The 13,046-nt window shown below is 38.2% G+C and overlaps 1 long non-coding RNA gene across 1 annotated transcript in view; it reads left to right on the top strand.

Moving 5' to 3' along the window:
* LOC109498177 overlaps nt 1–13,046 on the top strand; it is a 227,989-nt gene that overhangs the window by 142,815 nt on the left and 72,128 nt on the right. The window lies entirely within an intron of this gene.

Genomic DNA, 13,046 nt, shown 5'->3' on the forward strand with positions numbered 1-13,046 from the left:
GTCCATTTTGAAATCGCTTTGTGGTGCCTGGAGAAAGCTGAAGACCTTTTTATGAAATATATGCCCTCGCCAGTGATAGTTCTAGAGGGTAATGGTGGCATAGACTAAAAGGAGGTTTCGAAGCAAAGACCATCAATGTTGTTGATGTGTCTCCTCCTAACATACCTCTCTTGGCTGCCTAGGTACAAAGAACCAAGACCCTCTCTCTACAGACAAGAGATTCTTTCCATGCCCTTAAAGATCTCCGAAAAATATTTGGTGGGTGGGTGGGAACAATGATAGGACTAAGGTTGGATAACATCAACAGACTCTATTAGGCAAAAAGCCAGACTAATACGTGGTGTGAATGTATAAAAATTGCAAATCAAAGAAACACACTGTGAGCACCTGAATTCTAACTTGATGTAAAATATTGCTATTAAAATCCTTTGGGGAGAAATCACTCCCCAACTCCTACCAGTTAGAAGCTTGTTTGAATCAGTACACTACTAGTTAAATGTGCCAACAGTATCTTCCTTTTAAGTAAAGTTTTTATTTGTTTAATATAAATAAAGTGCCCAATAAATTTTTACAAAGTGAGCACATTCTGTACCTAGTACTCAAATCAAGAAACAGATGTAATTGTAAATGGAATTTTCTTAAATTTCTCTTTCTGATAGTTTGTCATTAGTGTATAGAAATCCACCAGGTTTTTGTGTATTGATTTTGTATCCTACAACTTTACTGAATTCATTCATTACTTTTAAGAATTTTTGGTGGAGACTTTAGGGTTTTATATATATATAATATCATGTCATCTACAAATAGTGACAGTGTCACTTCTTCCTTTCCAATTTGGATGCCTTTTTATTTCTTTTTCTTACCTAATTGCTCTAGCTAGGACTTCCAAAACTATGTTGAATAAAAGTGGCAAGGGTATTGACACAAAGACAGACATATAGTCATTGGAACGGAATGGAGACCCCAGAAATAAACTCATGCATATATGATCAGGTGATCTTTGACAAAGGAGCCAAATTTAAATGATGGGAAAAAATAGTCTTCAATAAATGGTGCTGGGAAAACTGGATGTCCAAATGCAAAAGAATGAAACTCTATTTTACACCATACACAAAAATCCACCGAAAATGGATTAAAGAGTTGAACACAGATGAAACCATAAAACTAGAAGGAAACAGGGGAGTAAGCTCTTTGACATTGGTCTTGGCAATGAGTTTTTCAATTTAATACCAAAAGCAAAGGGCAACAAAAGCAAAAATAAGTAAGTAGGACTACCCCAAACTCAAAAGCTTCTGCACAGCAAAGGAAGCCATAAACAAAATGAAAAGGCAACCTCTGGAATGGGTGAAAATAATCTGCAAACCCATCTGATAAAGGTTATCTAAAATATACAAAGAACTCATATAATTCAATAGGAAAAAAAATCCAATTTTTAAAATGGGCATAGGACCTCACTAGATATTTTTCTAAAAAAGACCTATAAGTGACCAACAGGTGCACAACATCACTAATCATCAGGGAAATGCAAATTAAAACCATGATGAGGTGTCACCTCACCCTTATTAGAATGTCTTTTGTCAAGGAGGCAAGGGATAAGAACTGTTGGCGAAGATTCTACATCAGAATTGGTGAAGATTCTGTGAAGATCTTCTGTGAAGAAGAGAACACCTGTGCACTGTTGGTGGGAATGTAAACTGAGCCACTATGGAAAACAGTGTGAAGATTCTCAGGAAATAAAAAAAATAGAACTACCATTTGATTCAGCAATCTTGCTTCTGGCTGTATGTCCAAAGTAAATGCAATCACTCTCTCAAAGAGATATCTGTACTTCTATGTTTACTGCAGCATTATTCACAACAGCCAAGGTATGGAAGCAAGTTGTTTATCCATTGATGGATACATGGATAAAGAAAATGTGGTACATACACACAATGTAGTATTATTTCGCCTTAAAAAAAAAGAAGGAAATCCTGCCACATGCAACAATATGGATGAACCTGGAGGGCATTATGCTAAGTGAAAGAAGTCAGATTGAGAAAGACAAATACTGCATGGTATTGCTTACATGTGGAATTTTAAAATAAAAAAGAAGTCAAATTTGACAAAACAGTAGAATGATGATTGTCTGAGACTGGGGAGGAGGAGAGAAATAGGGAGAGGCTGGTAAAAGGGTACAAAATTTCAGTTATAAGATGAATAAGGTCTAAGGATCTAATGTATAGCATGGTGGCTACAGTTGATGATACTGTATTATATAATTGAAATTTGCTAAGAGAGTAGAACTTAAGTGTCACACAAAAAAGAAGTATCTGTAGTGATGCATGTATTGACTCAATGTTGAGAATCCTTTTGCAATGCATATGTGTATTAAATCATCATGTTGTTCACTTTAAATATATTTCAGTTTTGCCAGTTATACATCAGTAAACTTGAAGTATAAAAAGAAAAGAAATAATATATTTTTTATTTTTTTAAACATGAAAATTATTGTCAAATTGGTTTCCATACAACATCCAGTGCTCACCCCAAAAGATGCCCTCTTCAATACCCATCACCCACACTCCCCTCCCTCCCACCCCCCATCAGCCCTCAGTTTGTTCTCAGTTTTTTTTCAACGTTTTTTATTTATTTTTGGGACAGAGAGAGACAGAGCATGAACGGGGGAGGGGCAGAGAGAGAGGGAGACACAGAATCGGAAACAGGCTCCAGGCTCTGAGCCATCAGCCCAGAGCCCGACGCAGGGCTCGAACTCACGGCCGCGAGATCGTGACCTGGCTGAAGTCGGACGCTTAACCGACTGCGCCACCCAGGCGCCCCTGTTCTCAGTTTTTAAGAGTCTCTTAGGCTTTGGCTCTCTCCCACTCTAACCCCCCTTTTTTTTTTCCTTCCCCTCCCCCATGGGTTTCTGTTAAGTTTCTCAGGATCCACATAAGAGTGAAAACATATGGTATCTGTCTTTCTCTGTATGACTTATTTCACTTAGCATAACACTCTCCAGTTCCATTCACATCGCTACAAAAGGCCATATTTCATTCTTTCTCATTGCCACGTCGTATTCCATTGTTCATACAAACCACAATTTCTTTACCCATTCATCAGTTTATGGTCATTTAGGCTCGAAAATAAATATTTTGGCCTGGAATTATAACATTGATTTCTTTTTTTTTTAAATTTATTTTAATAGAGAGCTCATGTGCACGTGAGCAGGAGAAAGGCAGAGAGAGAAGAAAAGAGAGACTCCCAAGCAGGCTCCACACTGTCGGTGCAAAGCCCCATGCAGGGCTCAATCCCATGAACCATAAATTCATGACCTGAGCTGAAATTAAGAGTCAAGACACTTGAACAACTGAACCAGGTGCCGCTAAAACATTGATTTCTTAAGCCGTGATTGAGTCCTGGTATATAAGTCCCATCTTTGGTTAAGATTTGGGCTGATGGCAGCAAGGTTAGTAATGGTGTTGGTTGTAATGCTACTATAAAAGGAAGACAGAGGGATGTTCTGGAAAAGATCATGTCAGTTAGTGATTAGAGGGATTATGTTTGCTCTTTGGTTAAACATTTTATAATTTTAAATTTAAACTATATCTTACTTTGATCTAATTAAGAAACACTGACTACGCAGCATTGTTCAGAGCTAGGCGTGGTGGACAATATAAAGATGAATCAAACACATACAATCCCTCTTAGGTAGAACCGTAAGAGAGATCTAGCTCTCAAATTATTATAACAAATAAAGCAGGAAGTAGTAAGTATCATAGGAAAACGACAGGTAGGTGAGATTTTCCCATATAATCTAAATTCCATTTCTTCTTTTAGGGGAAGGATAAAATTGATGAATGTGAATAAGTGAGGGAAAAAATTGGATTTGGATCAGAATCCAAATCTGAGTTATGTCCGGCTTCTTACATTTCCTAAGTATGTGGCCTTGGAGAAGCTACTCAATCTTTTCCATCCACATTTTACTATCTCTAAATTAAGGACAAAAGTACTCTTCCTGCATACAGCATAGAGGGCTCATAGGAGACAATAGCAATAGTTTTTTATAATTTTTTTTTAACGTTTATTTATTTTTGAGACAGAGAGAGACAGAGCATGAATGGGGGAGGATCAGAGAGAGAGGGAAACACAAAATCTGAAACAGGCTCCAGGCTCTGAGCAGTCAGCACAGAGCCCGACGTGGGGCTCGAACTCACGGACCGCGAGATCATGACCTGAGCCGAAGTCCGATGCTTAACCCACTGAGCCACCCAGGCGCCCCGCAATAGTTTTTTATAAATGGCTTATGCAAAATAAACTTTTTAAAAGGTATCTAAAAGGTTATATATATATATATATATATATATATACACACACGTATATAATATAAATATATATTTAATAAAATAAAAATTTATATATATTTTTAATAAAATATATTTTTAATAAAAAATATTAAATTTTTAAAATTTAAAATCTGACAGTGCAGAGCCTTATGCGGGGCTCAAACTCATGAACTGAACTATGAGATCATGACCTGAGCCAAAGTAGAGTCAGATGCTTAACCAACTGAGCCACCTGGGCATCTCAGACTTTTTTTTTTTCCCAGATAACAGTCAAATATTTGTTTTTTAAAACAAGAGATTAAGGGGCTCCTGGGTGGCTCAGTCAGTTAAGCGTCCGACTTCGGCTCAGGTCATGATCTCACATTCTGTGAGTTCAAGCCCTGCAATGGGCTCTGTGCTGACAGCTCAGAGCCTGGAGTCTGCTTCAGATTCTGTGTCTCCCTCTCTCTCTGTCCCTCCCCCACTCACGTTCTATCTCTTTCCCTCTCTCCAAAATAAATAAACATTAAAAAATATTTTTAAAAAACACAATAGATTAATTCATCCTCTCTTCTAATTCCAGTGAGGAGTTATCATAGGCCAATCCTAGGAGTAGTTTCATGGATAATTGAGTTATTTTAGGTAACACAACACAACCAGAACCTCTTTATGGTGCCCCCATCAAATGTCACTGTCTTACTGCTTGGTGAGAGCCAGTGATTTTGACTATGACACTGACTGCTTTTAGAAGCTTGTGCTGCCAGGCAGTTTGCCCAAAGTTTAGCTTTCCCACACACTCTGACATTTGTTTTATTGTCTTTGATCCTTTCCCATTCTTTCCAGTGCCCAGTGTTTGCTGAATGTAGCTGATACTTCAGATTGTAAGTGGGCTGAGATGGGAGAGAAGCGTCTGAACCTGTGAGTCTCAGCCCTGAGTGCACATTAAAAGCTTTAAAGACAGGGCGATGGCCAAGCCCATCCCAGAGATTCTGATCGATGAATCTGGGGTGGGCTAGGTTTTGTTACTTAGCAACATCTTCCTGGGTGATTCTAATGCCCAGACACTGCTAAGAGACACCTGTACATTGGTTCTGTAACTTTGGAGTGCACCAGAATCACACGGAAAACATGAGGAAATGCAGGCTCTGGTCCTCACTGAACCAAGAGACATGGGATGGAGCCCACACATTTACTTGTAAATAATTCTGAAGCAGGTGATTTGGTTGAGCACACTTTGAAAAATGCTGTTTTAAATAGTATCTTAGAAACAGCTAGTATCAATGTGGCAGTAACAATTTTGTGACCACCCTATTACATGGATTAGAAGCCACCAGAGGACCACACTTCTCCATACTTGGAAATTAATTTTTTAACTTATTCATTCAAAACAATTTCTTTAACACCTTTCAGTTCAAGGCACTGTGTTGGAGCTGCAGGTGATACCAAGGGTGAATCAAACATAGATGTTATTTGGGGTGCCTGGGTGGCACAGTTGGTTAAATGTCTGACTCTTGATCTTGGCTCAGGTCATGATCTCACAGTTGGTGAGTTCGAGCCCTGCATTGGGCTCTGCGCTGATGGTGAAGAGCCTGATTGGGATTCTGTCTTTCCTTCTCTCTGCCCACCCCCCACCTTGTGTGTGTGTGTGTGTGTGTGTGTGTGTGTGTGTGTGTGCACGCGCTCTCTCAAAATAAATAAATAAACTTAAAAAATTTTTTAAAAACATAAGATGCTATTCACTAAGAACCTACAGGCAGATGGGGCCAAACAGGAAACTACAATTCATAACTTACATAAAGGTTTACTTCTAAAGTTGGTTATGAGTATAGGTAAAAATCATAACTAGAAAAATCACTAAGGAAGGCAACATTTTGGAGACCAACATGTTGTCTTCAAAACACAGCATAGGCCATTCTCCAACTCTGGGACAGAATGCTGCTTCTGCAGTTGAGTCCCACGTGTGGCTAGCTTGCATTTAATGATAATGTCTGAAAAACGTGTATCTTTAAATACTGAAATCATATTCAGTGCCCAGGACATGGAAGATTCAAGGCTCCCAGCTCAGGCTCACTCAGTCATGTGTTCTTTGGGTGGAGTAGAGGGAGAGGTAGCACGGGGGAGGGTGTTGCTTGAACTATTTGAATAGGATTTCCTTCTCATCATGCTGTCACTCTCTTCATCTTTTGTTTATCTAAAAGTTTTTAAGGTCAATGGGTGCCTGATAATTTGAGACCTTTTTCTACAATGTGAAAGGTGATTAAGGTGTAAAGATAGACACAGGCAGGCAGCTCTGTGATGAATGAGAGAAGTGTTAGCCAACTTCAAAATAACTGTAAAAATTGCCAAAAAGAGAAGATTTACCGGACTTTAATAATTTTTGTTTACTAATGTATCATTGTGTGTCAACTATACAAAAAAAAAAAACAACAACAACAAAAAAACCAGTGTGTATTTATGAGGAGTAAGATAAAATCCAAGAGTAACGTGGTTTTGGAAGATTAAATGAAGTCAAAAAACGTATCAAAAGATTGACAAAATGTACAGAAAGAGTTAGACATTAATGTATAAATGAAAGATTAGTGCATCTCTCTCCAAGGGCTCTGAAGTGAAAACTAAACATAGCAGAATCATGTTTCACCATAGCCTTGCTTAGACCGTAGTGAATACCCTGCACTGAGCCAGACCCACAAAGACCTTCCAGCCAAGCAGGGAATTGCAAAGCTGATTGGCTTTAAGCCTCGGTACTGTTGGGACATGGCAGCCCCTGGCAGGGCTTCTGAACCTGAAAATTCCCTTTGCTATTTTTGCATCCTTTGTACTTTGCACACAGGCAAAACTCCATCCACACAGAACAGTCCTTTCAGGAACATTTGGCAAAGCCAAATCGGTCTTTCTTGATGCTGGCTCCGTAGGTGGAAACCGTCTCCGTGGACTCATGTACCTGTGTGATTCCACCTGAGACTGACAGCATTCAAGAAGAAACAAATTCTGACTTTAAGAAGACGGAAAGGGCTTATTTTCCTATACATGCCTTGTTGACCTCAGTTGTTTTATGTTAACTTTTGGTGACTCAGACACTGGCCACCCCTAAGACTTCAGCACCCAGGATAAGAGACTAACATACTGCTAAATATGTTCTTTCTTTCTACTGTCTGTTATGTACCTTTATCATGAGAAATAAAAAATAATGTGGGTAAAGCCATGTTTTTTACATGATAGAAAGTTGGCAAATGTTAAAGATGACTAAATTTAATTATTGTGCATGCCTTGGCATTATGGTATGGGCTAATGATGTTTGGATGAGTAATAAAATACATACATGTTTTATCAATTGTTGTTTTATCAATTTATTCTGTCAGATATCCTTTTCTCTTTATTTTAGCAAAATCACTACTTATATTGTTATACCTAATACCGTTCATGATTTAAATGCTATTTATAGAAATGAGCTACAGGATTAAAAGCAAAATATATTTGTACTCAAAAGTGTACAATTGATTATATTTTGTCAAAAATCTAAATTAAATTAAAAAAATAAAAACATTAAATTCATTTATGTCTTAAAAGTTACACTTAAATTCAAGATTTATTAAAAGTAAGTTAAAAAAACAATTTGTAAATTGTAATTTACAAATATAACAATTCCTAAAAGTGGCATTTAAAATTTACTTTTAAATTCTGAGCATTTTTATAAACATAAAACTACTCATGATTCCAACGTTGAAAATTCATATGGCGGCTAACATAGAGTTTTTATTTTTCTTTACACATATTATGTTTAGACCTACATAAAGATAAATTTAAGAGTAACATGAATTGCTTAACATTGTAAAACATTCTTCAACCTCTGTCTGCAACTATTGAAAATATAGCACTAATTGTATCTTCCAAATCACAGATTGGTACTTGAAGAGAAGTAACTCTTCTTTCAATCTACCACATTTATTCTATCTGAGAGGAAGGTTTGATAAGAGAATTAATTTGTCCTTTTTTTTTTTTTTTTGCCTAAGTGATTTTGCTGCTCAAATTCTATTTTGCTCTTAAGCAATGTCCATTTGTGCCTTAGTGATGTCACAATCTATAAACCTTCAACATCTGACACTGTTGCCTTTTGTTTTGAGGACATAGGACAAAAGATATGGGGAAGCCTAAATCGTATTAGTCATGAGACAGTAAGTTCAGGGTCTGGGTGGTACTATGCCAGTACCTACCGAGTGTCAAATCCTGAGTTGTGACAGAGGTGCTCATGTGTTTCTAATACAGTGTGTGTGGTGGGGGTATTGGTGTGGGTGTACGTGTGCAGGTGATTGTGTGTATGTAAGGAAGAGTTCTTGGTTCAGAGATAACATAGCCAGTGAGTACCCTGAGAGCAGGGATTCTGTTTCATTCATATTTGTACCCACAGTACTCAGCTCTGTGCCTGATGTTTCGCACATGCTCAATGGGCATTTGGTGAGTTAGTAGATAAAGCACTGCCTGATAAAAGAAAGCTTCGGGAAGTGTAGCCTTCTCCTTTGATTCTAAAGTCATGCGCTATTCACATTTTAGTCCGTCTCAGGGATGGAGATTCAGACCAGGGCAGACCCAAAGACTCTAATCCTAGAGTTCAACTACTACAGAACATCTGACCTAGGGACCGCCTATCACGATCCTAGATATAAATCTGACACCGTCCTACAGGGTCTCCTTCTATCTCATTAGCTGCATGTTATGTAGAGTTCCATCATTTCTTTTCTTTCTTATTTCTTGTATGAAGACAGCATTTTGGCCTGTGTTTGTGTGTCTGGGGAGGAAAAAAAATAGAGCACCTGGTGGAGGTTGTCTCTCTCTTTCTGAATCCAGTTCAACTTCAAGGCCCCTCCTCAAACCTCCCTCGTGAGCATTGGAAGAAGTGGAACCTCAACAAACGGAATCTAGATTGTGGACTGGTGAACCAAGCACTGGGCAGGAAGGAAGGAGACTTGGGTTTTATTCTTTCTCTCTTATTCACTGGCGTGGACTTAACTTCTTGGGAATCTCAGATTCCTCATCTATGAAATGAAGGGATTTGTACTAGATATGCAAGATCACACTTGTTCAAAAATTGTGTGATTTTTTTAAATAACATATTTGGGCAAAATATTTTTTAAGCTTTGCATGTCATGATGAACTATGGCAAGGACCTTTTAGGACTGTGAGGTGGGAAGACAGCAGGTTGAATAGATGCTTCCAGCATTTGTATAGCTTGTGGACTATGACTAAATGGTATTTGTTCAGTGACTCATTAAGAACAAAGAAAATCTACTTGAAAATCATTTATTCACTGCCGTCCATGTAAGGTGTTGAAGCTTCAGAGATGAAGAAGCCAGAGTTCCCGCTCTTAAGAAGTATGCAAACAGGGGCACCTGGGTGGCTCAGTCGGTTAAGCGTCCGACTTCAACTCAGGTCATGATCTCACAGTTCGTGAGTTTGAGCCCTGCATCAGGCTCTGTGCTGACAGCTTAGAGCCTGGAGCCTGCCTCAAATTCTGTGTCTCCCCCTCTCTCTGTTCCTCCCCCACTCATGCTGTCTCTCTCTCTCCTTCAAAAATAAATAAAAACATTTAAAAAATTATGCAAACAAATAATTTTAGTAGAATGTGATTATTGGAGTTACTGAGAGTTTTTCAAAGTATAGGAAGGAGGCACAAAGAACAAAGGGGTTCCTGCTACAGAAGAGGGATGAGGGTGTCAGAGAAGGCCCCCAGGTGGGGAGATCCTGGAGGGGAGTACTAGGTGATTTTCATCTCTAAGCTCCCCAGTAGTACAGGAGCTATTTGAGCAGTAGCTTTTGATCAGTCTACTCTTTTTAGCAAACTGCTATGGTATCAATGATTGGAATTACTATAGAGGATGAGCCAGTGAGTGACAGACTTTGCTGTGGGCATTTGATGCATGTACTTTTCTATGGTAATGGATGGTTCAGGTTTCAAAGGGTGCATATTTTCCTGCAGTGGGCCCAAGGGAGGTCATACTGTTGAGCAGAGCCTTAGAGATGGATTTACGGGTACATTGCTCAAGCTCTTAGATTACTTGTCTCATTAGCAGTGGCGGGAATGGCTAGGGGTAGAGGAAGGAAGAGGTCAGAGATGCTTGGTATGCAAATGATTTCATAGTCATAGACTCAGGGCTCTGAGAGGAAGAAATTTCCATCTCTGCTTATGAATCATTTCAGCCAAGAAACTTAGTACTGAGTCTGCATATAGCAAATTCTCAAAAAATATTGTCTGCATCAATAGTCACTAAATGCCTACTATGTAACAAGAACTGCTGTAGGCACTTAATAAATATTTGTGAAATAAATTAATTTCACTTACTAATAAAATGCAAAGGACAACCAACCTATGTGAGCATTTGGTTGCCTCGAAATAGAAATGAAATATTGATTAACCTCTAACCACACATTATATAAATGCATCCCTCCCTGAATATGTAGCTTGCCCATGCCATCCAAGGGAACAATAACTTTTGCCTCTGTAAAATGTTTACTTGTTTGTTAAGTAAAATAGGAAATGAGATTTGTTTGACTTTGAATCTCTACTGGGTACTCTGCTAGTGGTCTTTCTCTAATGGTTTTTCTCTTATATCAGACAAAAATATTTGGGGTCACGTATGCAATACTATAGTACTAGAGACCAACAATTAATATTCTAAATAAATCAAAGGTAAACAGACTCTCCTCTCAATATTTATGCTGGTATTTGGGTGGGGGGACTATAAACTAGGTAGACGTTTGAATCATTTCAGAACTCTAAGGGAGCAAAAACAAACGTGAACATCTTTGTATTATTCTTGGAAGGTTGAGAAAAGAAAAGACATTGTTCATTTCTTAATCTTTTATTATAAGGTTGTACTGTTGTTAGTAAATGACATTTGCAAACTATAGTTTTTATTATGAATACTCACTTTTTTTTTTGTCACAGGAGAATAAAACGTTCATCAGGCCTAGCCTTTAGCCATCTGATGAATGATTGGCATTTAGAAATCATGTCCAGTAAAGATAGAAAAGCTCCTTTTTTGTATGTCAGAGAACATTGTCTCCTCCGACATCACCCAGACCAAAATATCACAGTTATGTGTCCAAGGTCTCCAGATCAACCCAAAGTCTACCTTTTGGGCCAGCCCTTTTCCTTTCAAAGCATTCATAGAAAAATTGGCTAGGACCCAGTAGAACAACATTCTCTATTTGAAAATGGCCAAAGCAATTCTTAGAAATAAATTGGTAAAAGATAGTAATTACCTAGAAAATGAGAAATGGAGAGAATGAGACCTATCTCCTTGCAGTCTCAACCAGCCTGTGCTTATCTAGGGAAGGAAAAAGTTTGCGTTGGAGCAGAGTTTTAAGCAGCTAGGCTCATCTTCCGCTCAGATTACTAATGATGCTAATTCAGTATATTGAGCTCAAGGCTTATATCTGGACCAGATTTCCCTGCTGAAGGCTCAGGCCTTCCTTTGAACTTTGTTTTATCCTTTATCACCTTTCTCAATTTGAATCTCACCCATCCTCTTTGAGTTCTGAGTCCATTGCCTTTTCCAAGTGACCTTTCCTCACTCATTGGGTAGCAGAAAGGGCTCTCAATGTTTATGGGTGTTTCTGGGCATGAGACACTTTGCTGGCTGAGAGATGAGCCCACAAGTTACAAACATGGTAGGAAAAGGTAGAGAGAAGGAAATTGCAATAAAGAAAACAGTGTTTACTATCAGATTCTTAAATATTTGGAGAACATTTAGAAGAATAAATGAGCTTCTAAAATTGTACAATTTAAATTAATTGTGATGGAAGTGCTAAAAGTCAAGAGTCGCTTGTTCCCCTGGGATTCAACTACAGGTTAAATAACAGGTATTTAATTTCTTAAAAAAACTTATTTGTGGTGAGTCAAAACTAATATAAGCTATTTTTTATCTCCCGAAACTGTGGTGTGAGTAAAGCTTGGTATTGTCCTCTTATGGCCTGCCTTTAATATTTATTTATAAATAAATATAAATATATGTATATATATATATACATACACATGTATATGTGTGTATATATATATACACACATATGTATGTATGTGTGTATATATAAGTCATATATATGTGTATATATATGTCATATATATGTATGTATATATATATGTATATGTGTATATATATATCCCTAAGGGGTAAATAAAAATCTGTTCCTAGTATCCTGTTCCCTGAATATAAACTGTTATGGTATTTCTTGCTTGTAAGGACCCTTTGAGTTGCTCAAAGAGTAGACAGTAGTACCTCGTTGTGGATGAAGAAGAGGACTGTCAAATACAACTTGAGTAGAAAGTGGGGGGATGCTTGGAAGATGCCTTAAAGCAGTGTATCAACCGGGGTGCCTGGGTGGCTCAGTTAGTTGAGCGTCCGGCTTCGGCTCAGGTCATGATCTCACAGTCTGTGAGTTCGAGCCCCATGTCGGGCTCTGTGCTGACAGCTCAGAGCCTGGAGCCTGCTTCGGATTCTGTGTCCTCCTCTCTCTCCACCCCAGCCCTGCTTGTGTTCTGTCTCTCTCTGTCTTTCAAAAATGAATAAACATTTAAAAAAAAAAAAAGAATAAAGCAGTGTATCAACCTTAAGTGAGCCTCAGAACCATATGGAGGACTCCTTAAAATACCCATCACTAGCCCTTATGCCCAAAGTATCTGGTTCAGTGGGTCTAAGATGAGACCCAGGCGTTTGCATTTCTAACAAGTTTCCAGGAGAGACTGAGATGCTG

The sequence above is a fragment of the Felis catus genome, chromosome A3, assembly GCF_018350175.1.
Source record: "Felis catus isolate Fca126 chromosome A3, F.catus_Fca126_mat1.0, whole genome shotgun sequence".
NCBI classification, from domain to species: domain Eukaryota; kingdom Metazoa; phylum Chordata; class Mammalia; order Carnivora; family Felidae; genus Felis; species Felis catus.